This window comes from Argiope bruennichi, chromosome 11 (genome assembly GCF_947563725.1).
Source record: "Argiope bruennichi chromosome 11, qqArgBrue1.1, whole genome shotgun sequence".
NCBI classification, from domain to species: domain Eukaryota; kingdom Metazoa; phylum Arthropoda; class Arachnida; order Araneae; family Araneidae; genus Argiope; species Argiope bruennichi.
Window position 1 is genome coordinate 87,819,363 of NC_079161.1, and position 20,782 is coordinate 87,840,144.

The following is a 20,782-nucleotide window of genomic DNA, read 5'->3' on the forward strand; positions in this document are numbered from 1 at the left end:
TAAAATAATGCTGTCATGGGATCCTTACACTTCAAAAATGAACTAGTAAATATGTTTGCGTAAACACATTAAATGTGCTTTATGATAGGAAAGTGTGAGCTTGCTTTTTAGTTGTATGTATTTCGGTGTATTTTATTATAAAATATGTAAACTTGCTACGGTGTATCGAAATAAGTATTTCTAAGGAATAGGATTATAAATTTTTTAAAGAAATAATGTATTGTTTGTAAGCTATGAATTCATTTTTATGTATTTTAGTTACTAAATAAAAATAATTAAATTATTAAGATATAAAGCATAAGATACAAATTAAAATAATCTCTCATTGCATTATTTATTATTATTATTATTTCAGTTATAAATCTAAGCATTTCTGAAAATGAAATGTTTAATCTTCAAGTTTACTAAACAATCATGTTTCAAAAAAATATATATTAATTAAATTGAAATATTAGTAAGTAGAACCCTTCAGCCTTACTTTCCTTAGATAATAATAGAAATTTAACTGTTTGAAATGTCAGTATAGTTCTGAAATTCAACAGTATTCAAATGAAATTTTTATAAAAGCTACATTTTATATTTGGTTTCGAATTTAATGGAAGAGATATGCTTTGTTTCGTACATGCGCAGTTAGGAACAATTATTTAATAGAAATACTTATATTTTCTGGCAGAAATAAGATAACTTATAATTTTAAACAAGCAATTCTTGCATGTATAAAGTTTTATTTATTTCCTGCATCTCGGAAACGGCTGTAACGATTTGGTTCAAATTTTATATTGAGATAAGGTTTTGTTTTCTTAGTTTATCTACAGGGTGGTTATAATTAAATTTCCCCTATAAACAGCATCCTACAACGCAAACGGATGAACGAATTGAATAGAAATTTGGTATATAGACTATACAAGAGATGAGCTCACGGCATTTCGATAAAAAAAAAGTTTTAGTTCCAAAATGTCTACCAGAGGAAGCCTTTGCCGAAAAAGCCTTAATTTTCACACAATAAACGACCGAAACGGAATACAGAAACACTATTAACATTTATTGACTAGTTTCTGATTGCCTTGTCATCGAACCACATTAAGTAAGGAAAAATAACTGTACGCTGTTTGAGAAAAAAAAAAGTTCAGTTTAAGAAACGATAACAGATTAAGACGAAATTGCACTAGAGGAGCAGTTGTTAATCGTGCCCAGGATGATGTAGGAAAGATGCTCCATGGGACCACCCTCATTCACTTGCAAAATTTCAAGTCGATGGACAGTGTGTTCGACAGAAATCGTAACATCAGTTGCGATGCTTCGTACATGAAACGTTATGGATTTCCTTAAGTCATTCAACGTCGCAACAAGATATCGTCATCATTACAGCCGGAAATATCAACATAAAACATGACAACGAATGCATGCGTTTATTATCTTAACTTGTTTTGCATAAAGCTTCCTCTTCTTCGGTATTTTTTTTTTCCTAGAACCGACAGCTTTTCCGTATTTTACATCTTATTACTCATAACAGTTTTTCAGGATAATTAAGATTGTTTCTGTATTCCGTTTTTGGTCATTTATTGTATCAAAATTAATGTTTCTCCGGAAAAGCATTTTGAACATAATTTTTTCCCGGAAAAGGACATTGGTGGACATTTTGGAACCAAAAAATTTCTTTTCGATATTACGTGAGCACATCTCGTGTGTAGCCTATATACCAAATTTCGCTACAATCCGTTCATCGGTTTGCCTTGTAGGATGTTGTATATAGGGGAAGTTTAATTATAACCACCCTGTATATAGGTGTTTTTCCTAAAAAAATTCAATTTTACCCACAGACACAAGAGTGCGGATATTTGAAGAGATTTGATTTTCAATGGTTTAAGAGATTAGCGACGATATTGCACCATTATCTTAAGTCTAGTCAATGATTGTGACTATCAAAGATTTATAGGATTCATAATTTACAACCGACAAATGCTTTATTATAATTATTTTTATGTTATAATTCGTCTTCTAAAATGCATTACCATTGAAATGGTAGTACTTTATGTGAAGAGTTTCTAAAACGTTAACCTATAGACTATAGGTTCCCAACGTGGTCCAGGTGGACCCCCAGGGGTCCATAGGAGACCACGTGGGGGTTCACGTAGAAGTGAAAAGAAAACAGGGGATCACAAGTTGTGAGTAGGGGTCCACGAAAAATTTTCTGGTTTTCATAATAAAGAACAAAAATTTTAGCTTGGATTTACCTATCAACGTAGGCAGGTAGCATCATTCACTAGGTAGGTACTCAAAAATATTCGAGACTCAGTTCAAACACAAAGTTTCGAATTCTCCCAGTTTCCGCACTTGTCACAGATAGAATGTCTTGATGAGGATATTCAGACATACGCTCAACATTAAAATACCCTGCATGATGACTTCAAAAATAGATTTGAAGATATTCTGACGATGGAAATACCACCATGGATCATAACCTCATCTGATGAAACGGAAGAGGCGAATGTGGTATTACAAGAGGAGCTACTTGAGCACAGAACCAACGAGGAACTGAAGGTGAAATTTAAAAAAAAGCTATCAAACATTTTGGCTGCAGGCAGAAATCCCCGAAAAATATCCTGGGTTGTGGGAAATTGCGAGAAAATTTTGGATAGCCTTTCCTTCGTCATATCTTATCGAAAGAAGTTTTAGTGCCGTTACCAACCTGTTAACAAAAAAAAGCAGCAGATAGAACATCACAGAACGGGGAGATTTGAAATTACTTCTTACAAAACTGAAGCCAAATATTGATAATTTGCTGTCAATTCATCAAGTACATCCGTCTCATTAAAAGTATGACTATTTTTTATTGTTGATTTACATTTCAGAGTTCATTGTTGATTTTTTGTCAATTGTTGATTGTGTAATAATAAATGTTTATAATTTTGTATAACCACAAGTATTATTTTAATAAATAAGACACAAGAAAATGTGCTACTTTTTTTTTCTTCTTAACACCCCCAATTTAGGGTGATATTTTTTAGGAGTTTTCGGAATACAGTAGAAATGTAGCAGCAGGGGGTCTACCAAAAATAGTAAAACTTTGAAAGTGGTCCACGTGAAAAAAAAGTTTGGGAACCTCTGCTATAGACTGACTCCCGAAAGAATTTCCCACGTTTGGAAGCTCCAAAGATCCAAGAATAATATCTTCGATATAATCATTGAGACATTAAATTTGGTGTTAATTTTTTCAATTTTTTTCTGAATACGTAATTACCATATTAATCGCCTGACTTTAATCCATTTCTGAAAGCTAAAGAAGTGAAATGTTGTTTATTATTTGTTTCATTTAGAAGATGAATTTGTAATTTAAAATGCAATACCACATAATTTAGAAGATAGTTGAAATGGTACAGTTTTGTTATTGAAACCACTATGGTATTTTCTGAATATTAAAACAACACATTATATCTGTCATAATTTGAACATCAAAAATATTTTCTTGAAATAACCACGGATCTCATTTTATGCCTTACGTAGTTAACTGAAAGTAAACTCAACCAACATTTCTGCCAAAGCAGCTTATCACCTAGAATGTCACATAATGCCATATTTTCAAACCTTTCAGAGCAAAGTAACCCAAATCCACAACTTTGGTTACATAACCACATACTAAATTTCAATTATCTGCTTAGTTATATTTTTAAATTATCGCATTTAAATGTTACCAGATATACAGGCAGTCAATCATAGACTGTTTTTATCCAAGATTTGATTTAGATTTAGAAAGCTAATAATAAAACAGTTTAGCAGTTTTAAGATCAAATTATTCTTGTTTATTTAAAATGGTAGTGTTCATATACACTTGTACGTCCAAGTTTCACATGGACGGATTTTGTATAAATTTTAACAGAAATCTCAAATTTTGATGTAAAATCTACTTATTAGACTTTTTTTCAAAATAATTACATTTTCATTCTTTCATATATAAAGTATACAAATTGAAAGTATTTATTATAAACATTAAAAATAATTCCGACTCTATATCTTAACGAACTTCCATATTTCAAAACTCTCCGAATCAAAAAAAAATAATCTGGAATTAGGTTTATCAATGGACAAGATAACTCAAGACCATTTCAAATAAGGCAAATGAAATGTGGTATATAGTCTTAACGTCCAATTTGCAGACTTCTGTAGAATTTTACAAGAAGTCCATTCCGAGTAAATCTGTCTGTAATGCTATCATGGTACAAGATCACAAGATAATTATCAAAAGAAACGAAATAAGCAGATATAGTACATAAATTTAGATCAGTGTCAGATTTGGTCAAGTTCGTCAAGAGGCTGATCGTCTCTCTGTCGACACTTTCACAAGTATATAAACTCGATAATTTAAAAAAACAATGACTTAAATATATGAAATATCTTTGTACGTGATTATGTGGCAAAAATTATAGCTCTATGTCAAATTTCAGTTTTAATCAATCAGAAAAAGATTTTATGCTTATGTAATAACCGCATTTCAGCGATTAATCGCCAAAGATGAAACGCTAATAAGTTATTTCGAAATGATTGGTAACCTATGCCATATGTTTGTTTACACAAAATTACATTTATTAGGACTTATACGAGAAAATATCAGAAATCATTTCTGCTGGTAAACTATTGATTTCACAGACATACATAATTCCTAAATTATTTTTAATACAAAGCAGAAATTCGAATATTCTCTTTCAAAATTAGATAAAATTGCAAAAAGGTTTTTTTTTTTTTTTTCAATACAATGTCTGTCTGAAACATGAAGATCCATCCAGATCCTAATGTCGAAATTTTTTTACAAATTTAATTCTCTTTCTTTCGAAGCTTCACAGACGAGAAAAAAAATAGAAAGGAAAAAATAAAACTACAATTTTTTATTCGTTCCAAACTTTACATCTGCCTCTAATGAGCAGATGGTTTCTCTAAGAGGACTTGCACCACTTTTTATCTAACGTGTCAGTGGAAGCGGAATGATACTTTAATACTTTCTGCAATTGGAAGCTGTCTCGTTAGAGGCGAGCTGTCCACCCGCCACCGGGGATGACAAGGACGGTCTTTTTAACAGGTGTTGTTGAGAGCTGCAGCCTGTCACGATCACATTCGCACGCTACACCAATGGCGTGTGCCAAGAGGGACCAAGCGCACTCAGTTGATATGAGGATTTTTTTATAATCTTTATGTGGTTTTCATTATTAGTTTTATTTGCCAAACGAATAAACCTCACATTTTTAAAAGTATTTTCAATAAGTTGCATATAAAACACCGAATTTTAAAGACGTTGATTATAATATTTTATTCTACATTTATCTATTGTTTTTGTACATATTTTCAAAAGTTAATAAAAATCCTTAATTTTTATCTAACACCTTTGTTAAATCGAGGCAACTATTGAAATTGAATTTTATTTAAATGCTATAAGAAAAATTGTCTACAGAACCAAGCAATTAGGAATTATGATCCGATGACAAAACCAGTGCAGTGAGCTCCCAAAAATTTCTTCGCATATTCTCTCATAAACTTTTCATGTCAAAGAAAGCCTTATATAGCATTGGCATACAATAATTATGAAATACTAACTTTTGGCTTAAAAGTAGCATTTTTTTTTTCTGAATCTGTCGTGTGCCCTTGGCGAGTTATTTGGCGATAAATCTCTGACACTCGTTAAAAGTTTCCAAAAGTTGAATTTGTGCTTTATATACGTTTTCTCAACCGAATGAAGCAAAAGTTTGACAAAAAAAATCGCACTTGTAGTCATAAAATCCCGTACCTAATTTGATATATTTAAATCATTGCGTTTTTGACGTATCGTGTTTATATGTTTCTGAAACTACGTATCGACAGACAATCAGCATCTTGTTGGATTTGGCTCAAAATATGATAGGCGTCTACACTATAGATGTTAAATCTGTGTACTGAATTACATCTATCATCCTTCATTTAGTAATTATTGTATTAACTTATATTCGCCAGACTGCTGGACAGATGGACTTCTTGTGAACAAATTTTACTCAAAATGGATAGAAATTTGCAACTTTAGTGTAAGGACTGTATACCAAAGTTCATCCATCTAGCTCAAAGCGTTTTTGAGTTTTTCCCCCCAAACAAACAGATAGACATTTTTTTAAATATGTTTTTCCAACTAAGGGAGTTCTAAAGCGTAAATACTCGTCAAAAATCCCGTGTTCAAATTTTTTGACAATTATTATAATTTCTCAATACTATATATACGAGAAAGAGAAAAATATGAACCGTCATTTTATTCTCCACTCCATATTTCACCCTCACAATATGGAAATGTGTTTTACATATAACGTAGATTAGCGTGGTCGATGAATTAAAAGAAAATACTTCTTAAAATATTTATGATTCTATTATCTGATGTAGCGACGCTGAAATTCTAGAAATCAGTCATCATGGTAAATTTCTGTTAGGAAATTCTGCATTAATGTTATAAAATAATTTGAGATCATTTCTTATTTCATAGTTCTTCTAGTATTTTCCACTGCGAAATTCGAAATATTCTTTCCTAAAGGTTTGTGCCATTTTTCTGTTCAATCGCTTAACTTGATATCTAAATTCATTGCAATTTAATCAGAATCTAATGACTTTGTCTATACGATAATCGCAGCAGGTATTTAGATTTACTAACAGTTAACGGGGTAAGAATCTGATATGAAATTTATGTACCAAAATTTTAACCATTTTTACCATTGAAGTTTAAACCATTGAAAACATTTTCACAGGTATAATTTCAAGGGTGTTTTTTTTAAAATTAAGAAAGATCTAAGAAATGGAAAATCGGCGTTTCTTTTCGATTACTTTGCCTGCTTCATATACAATGGCATATAAGGTAATAAACGCAATATTTAAATATGGTATTAATGTATTATCAATAATTTGTTAAATCTTTGTTTCTATGTATAAGAAATATTGCAACGTTTGTACATTTTTTGTAACATATGGGTTTATAGTAAAGTTGACTGCCTAGATGATTACCGATAAAGCGAGAAAATAGTTTTTGCAAATTTAAATGTTAATTTATAACCAGACTTTAAAAAATACGATTTTCTAGTCGGATCTTATACGAGAGTCCCTTGTAAAACCTATTTTTCTTTCTCTTTCTCTTCCTCCTTTTTTCATGAAAGAGTATTCGGTAACCGAGAAGTAAATCCTTACTTTCATTTCCCTCCTGATTTCAAGATTAAAATTGAAATTCAATATTAACTTCCTAAAGCACATTTCTCTTGTTATTAGAAAATTTCAAGAATAACAGTTTTTTTTTTTTGCTGTTATTTATATTTTGATTTAAAGCAAGCTATTTTAACCCTTTTTTAAAAGCTACGAAATATTTTTTTATTTCTTATTTTCCAGCTTAGCGATTTTTTTTAATTCACGAAAAATAAATGTCTATCATTTCTCTTGTTGGAATTTACAAATATGAAGGGGGGGGGGAATGCGTCTAAGAAATCAAAGGAAAGCTCATCGGCTTTCAACTTTCCAGTCTTCTTTGAAGTGGGAAAATGAATATAATGATGAGATAATAGCTCAGAAAGATATGTAGTGGAATTGCAATCCCATTTTTATTTATATTTATATGCATTTTTAACTGTCTAATTTCCTGCTTGTAAACATGGAATGAAATTTTTTTTCCAAAAACATTCTACAAGAAATAGTGTTATAAAAAATTTAAAATTATTATGGCTTTTATTTGAATGTTTTATTAACATCAAAATGTTCATAGTCTAGCACATCGTTTGAAAATCTGGATATGTAATGAAAGCAGCTTCAGTAAACACTCCAACATTTTCTAATGTGGTCTCTTATAAAGGTGTTATACAAGACAATGCCTTGCATGCCGCACAACAGTTACGAAATGTTATCATTCGTCGTGTATTTGACATATTTCCTGAATCAATCGTGTCATCCTTGGAGATTCTTTTCTGTACAATAGTATTCAAAACTCAATTTTTGCTTTAAATGCGTTTTTTCCAAATGATTGAAACAAAGATTTGACACAAAACTAAACTTGTAATCATAAAATTCCTTACCAAATTTGAGGCCGCGGTGGCCTGGTGGTAATGTCTCGGCTTCGGAACCGAAGGGTTTCAGATTCGAAACGTGATTCCGCCGAAGAACAGTCGTGTATTCGTGTCTGACGCACGTTAAAGGTCCGGGCCGAACGTCTTCCTGCAGTTGGGGTGTTGAGAGGAGGGTGCCAAATTAGGTGTCGTCCTCGTCGCCTGACAGCAGTTTAAAATTACGAGGTCCATCCCAAAATAGCTGTTGTGTTGCGTTAATATAATAGGACGTTAATATAACTAGACTAAATTAGCCGTACAACATTTGATATATTTGAATCATTACATTTTTGAACTATTGTGTTTATATTTTTCTGAAAATACAGACAGATAGACGATCAACCTGTTGTTGGTTTTAGCTCAAACATTGACAACTGTCTACATTGTTGACGTTAAATATGTGTACACAATTTAATCTGTCTGGATATCTTTTTTTTTTGTAGTTATCGTATTAAATTATATTTAGCAGGATAGACAGACGTACTGTGAATGGATATTGCACAAAATTCGTTAGAAATCTACAAATTTGGTCCATTTAGTTCACATTTTTTCCAAATTTCATCAATTTATCAACGAAATATTAGCCTTTGTCGTAAATTTAGCATTTTTACTGAATCTATCGTGTGATCTTTGACGGGCTTCTTGGCGAATATTCCATGGCATGCGGTTAATAGTATCAGAAAATCGAATTTGAGTTTCAGGGGCATTTTTTCTAAACGATTTAAATAAAATTTGACACAAAACTACACTTGAAGTCACAATATTCCATACCAAATTTGATACATTTAAGCCATTGCGTTTTTGAATTGTCACGTTTATATGATTCTAAAAGTACAGACAGGCAGACATTCAACCCATTGTTAGATTTAGCTTGAAATTTGATAGGTGACTAGATGATCGATGTTAATTATGTGTTTATAATTTTATCTATCTTCTTTCTTTTGTCGTTATCGTGTTAACTTATATTCGAAAAACCTGTCAGTCAGACTTCCTCTGAGTGGGATTTGCTAAAAATTTAATAGAAATCAACATATTTAGCATTAAAAGTATATACCAAATTAAATCTGCAGAACGTAAAAGCATTTTTGAGTTATCTTTATCACAGACAGACGGACATTCTCCAAAAATATGTTTTGCGAACTCAGGAAGGTCTGAAACTAAGACTCTTCAAAATTGCGCTCGAATTTGAATTTTTTGGCAATTCCTACACCTTTTTTAATCCTACCTATACGAGAAAGTGAAAACATCCAGGTCATTTAATCTGTGGTATTCCAATATTCTACGGAAGTTAGACAAAATTTCTACTTTAAAATGGCAAAAGCATCTCTATTTTTTCAAAATTGGTAAAACTTACAACAACTTCTAGTTATTAACTGAAATAATCTTTCTTTCCTAAGGAACTATTGTATAAACAAACGTAACTGGTCATCATTCTCTATTTCCTAAAGCTCATTTTTCTTATCTAAGCGAAACAATGATTAAGCGTATGGCATCCCAGATAACATCTTCATATTAATAAACACGTCTAACAACACTTAGATAATGCAACTCAGGGGGAATTAATTTACCAAACTTACGCCAAAAACGCAAGCAGCAAGCAAATGGCAAACAAAATTCAATGATTACAATGGCAAATCAGAAATAATTTACTTCCAAACATTATGGTGTGGTGTGTCACTGCAAAAAGCACCTAAACTGACTCCACCCAAAACGTTGATTAGAACTACTCCTGGGGGAAATGATTCTATTTGGAGGGGTGTCAACGCTTACCACCTCACTTTAGGGAAGGTAGGAGGGGAAATTGCAACGCAATCCTGCAAATGATATCTTTTAGCTTATTTGTTCTAATTGGATGACTCACGTGCTATTTTTATAATCACTCGTTTAGGAATGACGAAATAAATATATAAATGTTCACTAGAAAATTATATATATATATATATATATATATATATATATATATATATATATATATATATATATATATATATATATATATATATATATATATATATATATATATATATAAAACCAATCTAAAATAAGAAATATTTTAAAAACGAAACTCAAATGAAAACGAAATGAAATAGTTTCGGAATCGCGGCTTCTAACTTCTAAAACACAGATGAATTGAGACATAAGTATTAAAATCAAATAAACCAAATAAAAAAAGAATCCGTCCTGAAGACCTTTTCAAGGGTCGCCTTTAGGTAGGGATTAAAAAAAAAAGGATTTTGAGGGAATGCAGACAAGAAAGTTTAATAATGATTCCTCGTGACCCGAAAATCCCCTGAAATTAGGCCTAAGAGATATACCATTTTAACAGAAAGGACAAAACAAAACAACAAATTAGAAGAAAATAACCACTAATAAGTAAAAATACAATAACAAAAAACAATAAAACTTAAAACACTAAAACCATTAAAGAAAACAAAAGGGAAAGAAAACCAGCAGCAGGCAAAGAGATTTTAAGCATTGTGATTCCCGTTTTATAAAAACACAAAGCTAACATATTAAAGGTAAACAATAATTGTAGTCTCCCAGCGCCATCTATTGAGTGATCCAATGTGCAAGGAAAGTTCTATTTTTATTTTAGGTAAATTATTAATCCCAAACTATACCTTGTTTAATTAAAAAGTTGACATTACAGTAATTTCTAGGAAATTCATTTTTAATTAGATTTTAATGAGGTTTTTAGATGCTTCAATATAGAAATTTTTGTTATTGCAAACCCTTTTGATCCTGTTAACTTGTGAGAAAATTAGATTTTTCAAAATTTTAGAGTTTAGATTGGAATGATAGTTATTTAGTTTTGTAATTTTAAAGTTGAATTCATCCCTTTTATCGTAGACACCAACTATTGTTTTATCATTAGCAATTTCGATTTTTAAATCCAGAAATGTAGCCTCAAGTTAATTTTTATATGTTTCTGTTAGAATTAAATCTTTTGGATAACAATTTGTAACAATATTAGTATTGTCGAAGTTTATAATAAGTAGGTCATCAATATACCTCCACACGTTTATTAAATTATTTTTTTCTCATAGTAATGTAGGAAAATATTAGCTAAAGCACTTGAGAAAGCTGTTCCCATTGGAATGCCCTTAACTTGTTTATAAAAATTAATACCATTAAAACCATTATAGTAATTAATTTAATTATATATATATATATATATATATATATATATATATATATATATATATATATATATATATATATATATATATATATATATAATATTATTTGTTGTGAAGCATGAAGCAGTTTGAAGACACTTTTAATTTTGTGGCGTCGTTTTATTTCATTTTGAAGAAGCAAGCATATGTACAAGCGACGAGCACACAGAACGACACAGAAAGGAATGAGGGAAGAGCTCTTGGACATTTTATCCCTGGTCTTATATAACCTATGATTTTGATAGGTAAAATACTTCTTCACAGTGCTAATGTATTATGAGATTTCGATAGGGATTTTCATTACAGGCGCGGAGAAGGTAGGGGAAACACAGGGAGATTTTAAAAAAGAATTTGCATGATCAGCGGTATTTTATCTCTTCACGCGTAGTGTGGGAAAGTTAGATTTTAGCTGATTCAACAATTTAACAAAGCTTCTCTTGAATTAATTAAGTAGAGACAGTGGAATTGGATCACGAAATAAGAAAATATTTTAGAATGAAGTTATTATGGGCTAAATTAAGATGAAGTTACTAGGAAAATTAATTAAATTGAAATTAGAGTTAAAATATCATTACATATATATATATATATATATATATATAATGCAGATTATTATATTGTATAATTTTAAAATACAATTCAATGAAGAAATTCTTGTCAAATTTATAAATCAATGACATGAAAAACCAACGGGGTGGGTAGTCTTACCAAACTATCTGGCATACTTTCTAATAAATTTGTTATCCCCGAAAATGCATGGATGGCGATAGCGTACAATATTTCCCAAATACTAACTTTTTACGTGAATGTAGCATTTTTACTAAACTAAATATATCATGTCATTCTTGGCGATTAATACCTGGCATACGATTTAAGTATAAAAAAAAATGAAATCTGTGTTTTATATCCGTTTTTACCAACCGATGGCTATAAAAATTTGACACAGAATAGCAATTGTAGTCACAAAATTCTATCGGAATTTTATACATTTAAGCCATTGGGTTTTTGAGCAATTACATTTACATTTTTCTGAAAGTATTGACCGACAGATGGTCAATCTCTTGTTCGATTTGACTGAAAATTTGATAAGCATTCTATACTATAAATGATAAATCTGTGTACCGAATGTTATTTACCTTACTCTATTGGTTTTATAATTATCATGCTTAATTATATTCGAACAGTCGGACAGACATACATCCTCTGAAAGGATTTTATTCAAAATTTGATAGAAATCTGCAAATTTGGTATAAAGATTGTATACTAAATTTCAACCGTCTAGCTCAAAGTGCTTTTGAGTTATCTTTGTCGTGGACAGACAGACGGACGGAAGGGCAATTTCCAAAAAGGCGTTTTTCGAACTCAGAGAGTTTTAAAATGTAGAGAATCTTCAAAAGATGTAGTCCGCACTTTTTGATGGCGACTATACTTTCTCTATAATATTCATACAGTAGTATAGAGGACGTATATATATATCGTATACATATAAGGAAAAAAAGAAAACCACTTTTGCACAAAAAAAAATGGAAAATAATTCATATTTTTTTACATGAAAGCAAAACGTGCTGGTAGCATAGCTTAAGACAATTGCATCAACTCGAGTCTGGAAAAGAACACATACAGTGTCTCACAAAAGTGATGGGACACTTGTGCTTTACAAAAGGAAAATGTAAAATTAATAAATAATCATGTACAAATTTTTTTTGGGTGTGTTTCATATTTAAAGTTAGTAACAATTCATATTTAAAGTTAGTAACAATTATTACATAACATACATTTTGGCAAAATATTAAAATATTAATTTAATAAAAATACATTTGTTTAGAACGGAGCAAAAAATAGCTCACATAAATGATGGGACACTTACTTTTCCATCAAATATTTATCCAAAAATTTTACTTTTTAAAAAGTTTTAATACTTTGTTGGATTTCCTTTTACTTTTAAAACATGATTTAATCTTCTTGGGATGGATTCGACTCATTTTTTTGTGATTTCTGGAGTGATTTTACCCCATTCTTCTTGAAGCACCAATTTTAATTGTTGTTTTGAAGAAATGGTGTATTTGCGAATTCTTGATTCCAATTCTTACCAAATATTCTCTATGGAATTTAAGTCTGGAGATTGTGGTGGTGTTTTTATTATTTCAGGACAATTATACAGCAGCCAGAGTCTAACGTTCAAAGCAGTGTGCTTGGGGTCATTGTCCTGGTAGAATTTAAAATCGTTATGAAGGTTCAATTTTCGTGCTGAAGATTTCAAATTTTGCTTTAAAATGTCAATATACTTGTACTGATCCATTATACTGTCAATAAAAACAAGATTACCAACTCCAGCGGACGACATATACCCCCATACCATAACTCCTCCTCCACCATGTTTTACTGTTGGTACCGAGTTCTGTCTGCGAAATTCTTCCCTGGGTTTTCTCCACACCAGGATTCTACCGTCAGAACCAAATATATTAAATTTACTCTCATCAGCAAATATAACTTTATTCCAGTAATCAGAATTCTTATTTATGTTGGATTTTGCGAAAGCTATTCTGAGTTTTCTATTTTTTTCACTTACGAAGAATTTTTTCCTGGCTACTCTACTGTGATATCCAGCAGATCGAATTACCCTTCTAATAGTCTCAGGATTAACAATTATTCCATATAATGCTTGTAAATCAGCAGCAACTTTAGGAGCACTCTATCTTGGATTTTTTTTTTAATATTTCGAACGATAATTCGCTTTATTCCATTGGATAGCTTTGATGGTCGGCAAGATCTTCTTTTATCCTGAATAATATGATTCTTTTTATATCGTTTAATGATATTGAAAACTGTCGAATGACTCAAGTTAACTGTTTCAGCAGTTTTTCTAATAGATTTTCCACGTTCAATCTGCAAATTAATAACCAATTTTCGAATTTCAGGCGTAGTTTCTTTTCGTTTAGCATTCATGGCTGCACAGAGCTAAAAAAACACAAAAATTCCAAAACAAACTGGAGAGAAATACAGCAGATGTTTTTATAAATTATTGTCAAATGCTTTTGAGTAAAAATAAAAGCACCAAAAATATTTTTATTGCTTATTTCAGACGATTTTTGTTGCATATCTAATGGTGTCCCATCACTTATGTGAGCTATTTTTTGCTCCGTTCTGAACAATTGTATTTTTATTAAATTAATATTTTAATATTTTGACAAAATGTATGTTATGTAATAATTGTTACTAAATTTAATTATGAAACACACCCACAAAAAATTTGTACATGTTTTTTTAATTTATTGTATTACAGTTTCCTTTTGTAAAGCACAAGTGTCCCATCACTTTTGTGAGATACTGTATGTAGCTCAGCATACTAAACTAACTAAATAATTATGACCTAATAATTAATTAACTATGAACCCTTTCACGATAGCTACAACGATTGAATATTCCACAGAAGAAGAAACTAAAAATATTAACCAGCTGGAGTGGGCTCCGAAAAAATTTCTCGCATATTCCTTAGTAAAAGTTGTTATTCCAGTAAACGCCTTCCAGGGAACTGGCGCACAATAGCTACGAAATATTAACCTTTGGCGTGAATTTATCTTTTTACTGAATCTATCGTGGCATCCTTGGTGTGTTCTTTGGCGATTAAAATCTGACATGCGATAAATAGCATACGAAAATCGCACTTTATTTTAGAAATGTTTTTCCCAACAGATTGCAACAAATTTACGCTCGTAGTCACAAAATGCCATATCAAATTTGATGTATTTAAGTCACTGGTTTTGAGTTATCGTGTTTACATGTTTCTGGAAATACAGACCGGCAGACGGTCAACTCTTTATTGAATTGAATTCCAAATTTGATCAGTGTTTAAACGATAAATATTAAATACGTGTGCCAAATTTTATCTGTCTAGCTATTTTTGTTTTGAAGTTACTATGTTAACTGACCTAACTTCGAGCAGCCAGATAAACGGACTTCTCTAAAGCACAAAACTTTTTAAAAAAAATCTACAAATTTGGTGTACAGACCATATACCAAATTTCATCCATCTAGCTCAAAGAGTTCTTGAGTTATCTTAGTCACAGACAGACAGATGGACATTTTCCATAAACGAGTTTTTTGAACTCAGAGGTCTGAAACGTGCAGACACGTCAGAATCTCGAATTCGAATTTTTTGACGATTACAATATTTTCTCTCTGCTACATATATGAGAGATTAAAAAGTGAGTGACAAGGTTCAAACTCTTGGAACGAATAAGAGTTCATGGTACAAAGTATGATTTTTCCTTTCCCCTTTTTCTGCCCTAATCATCGTTACTGATACAGCAAAGATAATAAATTCTAGTGAAGCAGAGAATTAATTATATACCAACTAATATGCCATTATTTTTCCGCCCTTCCATCTTTTTAGATTTTTTTTAAAAAAAATCTTTCTTGTGTTTTCTTGAGCATTCATTTTTGTCGCCAAATAGTGAACATTTATCGCCAAGATCCGTAATCATTAGTGTACCATTCAACCAACATATACAGTGGCTCAAAAAATTGAGAGTACACCTTACGTTTACTTGATAAATGCGACTTTCAATATAAATAACACATTAACTGGAAGTGCAAACTTGTTTTTATTTTTACACATATCAAATGGTTTAATTTAGAGTAAAAATAAAGAAATATCAACGAAAAATTTCTAAATTGAAAATTTTCAGAAGCATTTTAAATAAACATACGCAGAATTTTGCCTCAAAAAATTGAGAATACACCAATGAAATTTTTCAATATCACGCATAGAAACGAAGTGTCCCTATTAAATTGCATGTCTTTTGGCTCTTATAATGGTCTCTAAACGTCATGGTACCGATTCGACCCATTTTTGGTGGTATTTGAAGATATTTTACCCCATTCTTCTTGCACCACTTGTTTTAAATGGGTTTTATTTCTAATTTTGTATTTTTGAACCACTTTTTCGAGTATCCCCCACGAATATTCAATGGCATCGATGTCAGGGTACTGTGGTGATATGTGTAACTGTTGTTTACAATGAAAAAGACATCATATTTTGACGTTACGTGCATTCTGTTTGGGGTCGTTGTCCTGCTGGAAAATGGAATTTCCATCTAAACCCAAATTTTTAACACTTTCCTTTAGATTGCTGATACCATATGGTTCATCCAACTTGTTGCAGAAACTTTTCAAATTATAGGCAGAAGTGTAAGTGCTGAAACTGTGCTAAATGCCATTAAATACGCTGGATATAAAAGTAGCATTGTTAGAGGGAAACTGTTCACCAGCTTGCAAATTCAGAAAAAGCATTTGAAGTTTGCAAAAACTCATCAATTGAAGACCAATAACCTTTGGAAGAAATCTATATTTAGTAATGAAAGAAACCTCAACATTTTTTGGCAGTGACAACCGTCTTACTGTATGGAGAAAGCCTAATACTACTTTGTATCCAAAAAATTTACGTCCTACAGTTAAACATGATGGTGACTCCGTGATGATTTGAGGTTACATGGCTTCATTCGGGGTAGGAAATTTAATTTTTATAGATGGCATTATAAATGATACGGTTTACTTGGATATACTTCGCAACAATCTAAAGGAAAGTGCTAAAAATTTGGGTTTAGATGGAAATTTCATTTTTCAGTAAGACAACGACCCCAAACAGAATACACGTAACTTCAAAATATGGTGTCCTTTTCATTGTAAATAGCAGTTACACACACCACCAAAGTACCCCGACATCAATGCCATTGAATATTCGTGGGCCATACCCAAAAAAGGGGTTCAAAGACACAAAATTAGAAACAAAACCCATTTAAAACAAGTGGTGCAAAAAGAATGGGGTAAAATATCTTCAGAGACCACCAAAAATGAGTCAAATCGGTACCATTACGTTTAGAGGCCATTATAAGAGCCAAAACACATGCAATTTAATAGTGACATTTTATTTCTACGCGTGATATTGCAAAAATTTCATTGGTGTATTCTCAATTTTTTGAGGCAAAATTCTGCGTATGTTTATTTACTTCTGAAAATTTTCAATTTAGAAATGATGCTTCTGAAATAATGCTTCTCAATTTCAAAAATGCTTCTGAAAATTTTCAATTTAGAAATTTTTGATTGATTTTTCTGTATTTTTACTCTAAATTAAACCATTTGTTATGTGTAAAAATAAAGTTATGTTTGCACTTCCCGGTAATGTGTTATTTATATTGAAAGTCGGATTTATGAAGTAAAAGTAAGGTGTACTCTCAATTTTTTGAGCCACTGTATATATTTATAAAATACCATTAATTTATATTTATGAAACTGCTTCTTGCTATGAGATTAACTGCACAAGAAAATTATACTACAGATTTGTAAAAATATGTAACGTTAGTATACATTTAATGTAACGAAATTAAAATATATAAAACATGAATTGATAAATTGTTGTTATTTTCAATTATTATCACTGTATTGGGAAACTTATTCTAGAGTTCGTATAAATAATGTAAAAATATCTTACAATGCTCTTCTTTTGTGTTTAATCATTAAATAATTATATTTTTTTTTATTAAAAGGAAGAACGTTTTTCATTGAATAATGTGAAAAAAATTAATATTTTTATTTCATTTCAACATATGACAAGATGCATAATGGACGCAGAAAAAGCCGAAAGTCTGAAGGGAAGAACGAAGGAGAAAAGACTGACGACATTTTCAGAAGGTCCAGAATCAGTCAAAATCAGCCAGAAGGTCAGAAAGGCAATCAATTGCAAATAAGATAAAAGTGAATACAATAAATGTAAAGAAAATTACATTTCATTTCATGTACTGTTTTTTTTAATATTTTAGTTTCATTTGTCAATAATTGAATCTACATATCGCTACGTCATTATGCAACCACGCCTACTTTACGTAGCGCTCTCAAGAAGCTAAAAATAAAAACAATAAGTTTCAAGCAAGAAATAATGCATTCAGCATTTCTTAAATGGGATCTACTCCCTCCCCCTATTAAAGGAGAAAGGAAAATTTGAAATTAAATTTAACTTTAAAAACAAAGCTTTTGAAATTAAATTTGTTTTTTAAATTTTTTTGAAATCAATTTTAATTTCAATTAAATTTGATTTAATTTAAGTTTAATTCTAGCGAATTAAACTGAAATGAAATGAAAGTATTTTTGTAAAGATTAAATTTAATAAATTAAGACTGAATTTATTAAATTTAAATTTAGTCTTTATTTAAATTATCTGCATCTATAAGCTTATTTTATGAGTACTATAGTCAATCGCTTTTAATTTAGGATTATTTTAACGATTTGTAATGAATTAAAAATTATATCATTAATAAAGGCATATTTTTCTTAGTTATCTAATATTTTTTTAAAAGATTATTATAATATAAAATGCATTTTTGACATAAATATACCGTAAATGTTTGAATATAAAAATTAGAGACAGAGATTTTGTTAATAAGAGACGAGCATGTGATCTGCGATGTAGCTGCACTTTAATCAGGTTTATAAATTGCCAAAGACGAAAATCAAAATATTTTATATTATTACTATCTATTAAATCGTCTGCTGATATTATCAAATATAATTAAAATAGCGATTATAAAATATACATCTATTCATTTTTTTTTCCTTTAGCCCCAAAAATCTGATAAAAATAACCACTTAAATACTTATTCAGAAAAATATCTTTTTCGAATTGCGAATATGATAAATTTCTAATAAACGACATAAAATCTCCGCCATTATACTACCAGATGGCGCTCGTTGTAAGGGGAAAAAAGCATCTGATGTCATTTTAAAAAATCGTTTGTCTTTCTTTCGTTGAACTGTTAGGACTCTCTTTTAGATTGTTCTTCTTTAATAATTTTGAATCTTCATTGAAAAACATTTTATGACATTATGATTAAATAAATTATCGAATAATTAATAAATACCATTTATCAATAAAATCTATCAAAAATATCGCTTTCAATGATTTCAGGATTTTCTTACAGTAACAATATCCAATGCAATAGCATAAATATATATAGAAAGATATGACGTTAATGAAGATATTTTGACAAGATAAAGTTATAAAAATCATTAGCAATCAAGGCATTTTGCATTTGGCAGTACATTAATACATGCATTCGAGAAATTAAATACCAAATACAATTTTTTGCATGCAAAACATGCAATAATTAAAAGTTTCCATTCTCTCACACAAAATTTAAAAAAAAAATTAGTTAAAATTAAAAATGCTCACATACTAAAATTCATTTAAATATTTTAAAATAGGAAGTATAATTTTCAAACTTAATAATTAGTAATAATATTTTAAATATTGCCTCAATATAAATATAGATATGAACAATGCGTTTTTATAACATTTTTCATCTAAATAAACAACTCAAATAATTCAATCTGCAACATTCATATGATACTTTTATAATATTGTGAACTTTAAACATTATATTAAAAAATATTGAACAATATATATATTTATATTATTAAGGGAAAATTACTATTTATTATCTGTATCCATTTCTCAAATTATCTCATGTAGCTGAAATTTATTTTTAACTGAGAAGCGTCACGAAAAATATCTACTTCGTGAATTATTCGAAAATGTGTATTCTTCCGAAATGCATATATGATATGCGCATAAACAAAGAGCTTCAAAATGCTTGACAGAAGATCTCTGCTATCATATCACCAGATGGCGCTTCCGCTAAAGAAAAGGCAAATGACGTCAGCTTAAAAATCGTTCGTCATTTCTGCTGTCGCGGCGCGAAATGAATAATGGGTTTGATGATTAAAAATTCCAGACTCGTTAGATGCTTGCATTTTGTTTACTTATTTTCCTTTAAATATCTCGAAAGATTAAATGCGAAAGTTACTTTAAACGAGAATTATTGCTGTTCTGGTAGATAAAAGGTTGTGGTTTTTAGTTATGAATATTTTCGCTCATTTAAGCAACTTTTCGTGAATAGAATTCTGATAAGTTCGGTGCTTTTATGTTGGAAGATTATGTTTGGAATAAGTTATTTCTGCATGGATTATTCGATTTCGTTAAAATCCCCTCTAAAAGTGGTTGGTTATTTGAATAAATTGGTTTAAAATTCGGAAGTCTAAATAACAAAGAAACCATACTTACTCGGAGGATTTCTCCATTTTTGAGAAGAATCTAAATTGTGAAGATAAAGATTTGGTGTTGAATTTATTATTCCGATCATTTAGCTTGTTACGTGGTTACTTGAGAAATGAAAATGACGATGTAAAAGAAAGATTCACCTTGTAGAATACAATGACTAGCAAGTATTCAAGTAACAACGATAATAATGTTTGAATAATTTTTCAGGAATCCAGCATGCTATGAATAATTCAAACTCTATCTAAATCAGTTGTAATATCTTTGAGACTTTACGGAATTTAATCACAATGTTATTGAAGTAATGCAGAACTAGAGTAACTGAATTTGACCCAGATATACTTTGGAATATGAGAATGTGCACCGTGGAGCGATTCTTTAAAAAAAAATTATTAAAATTTTAATTAATT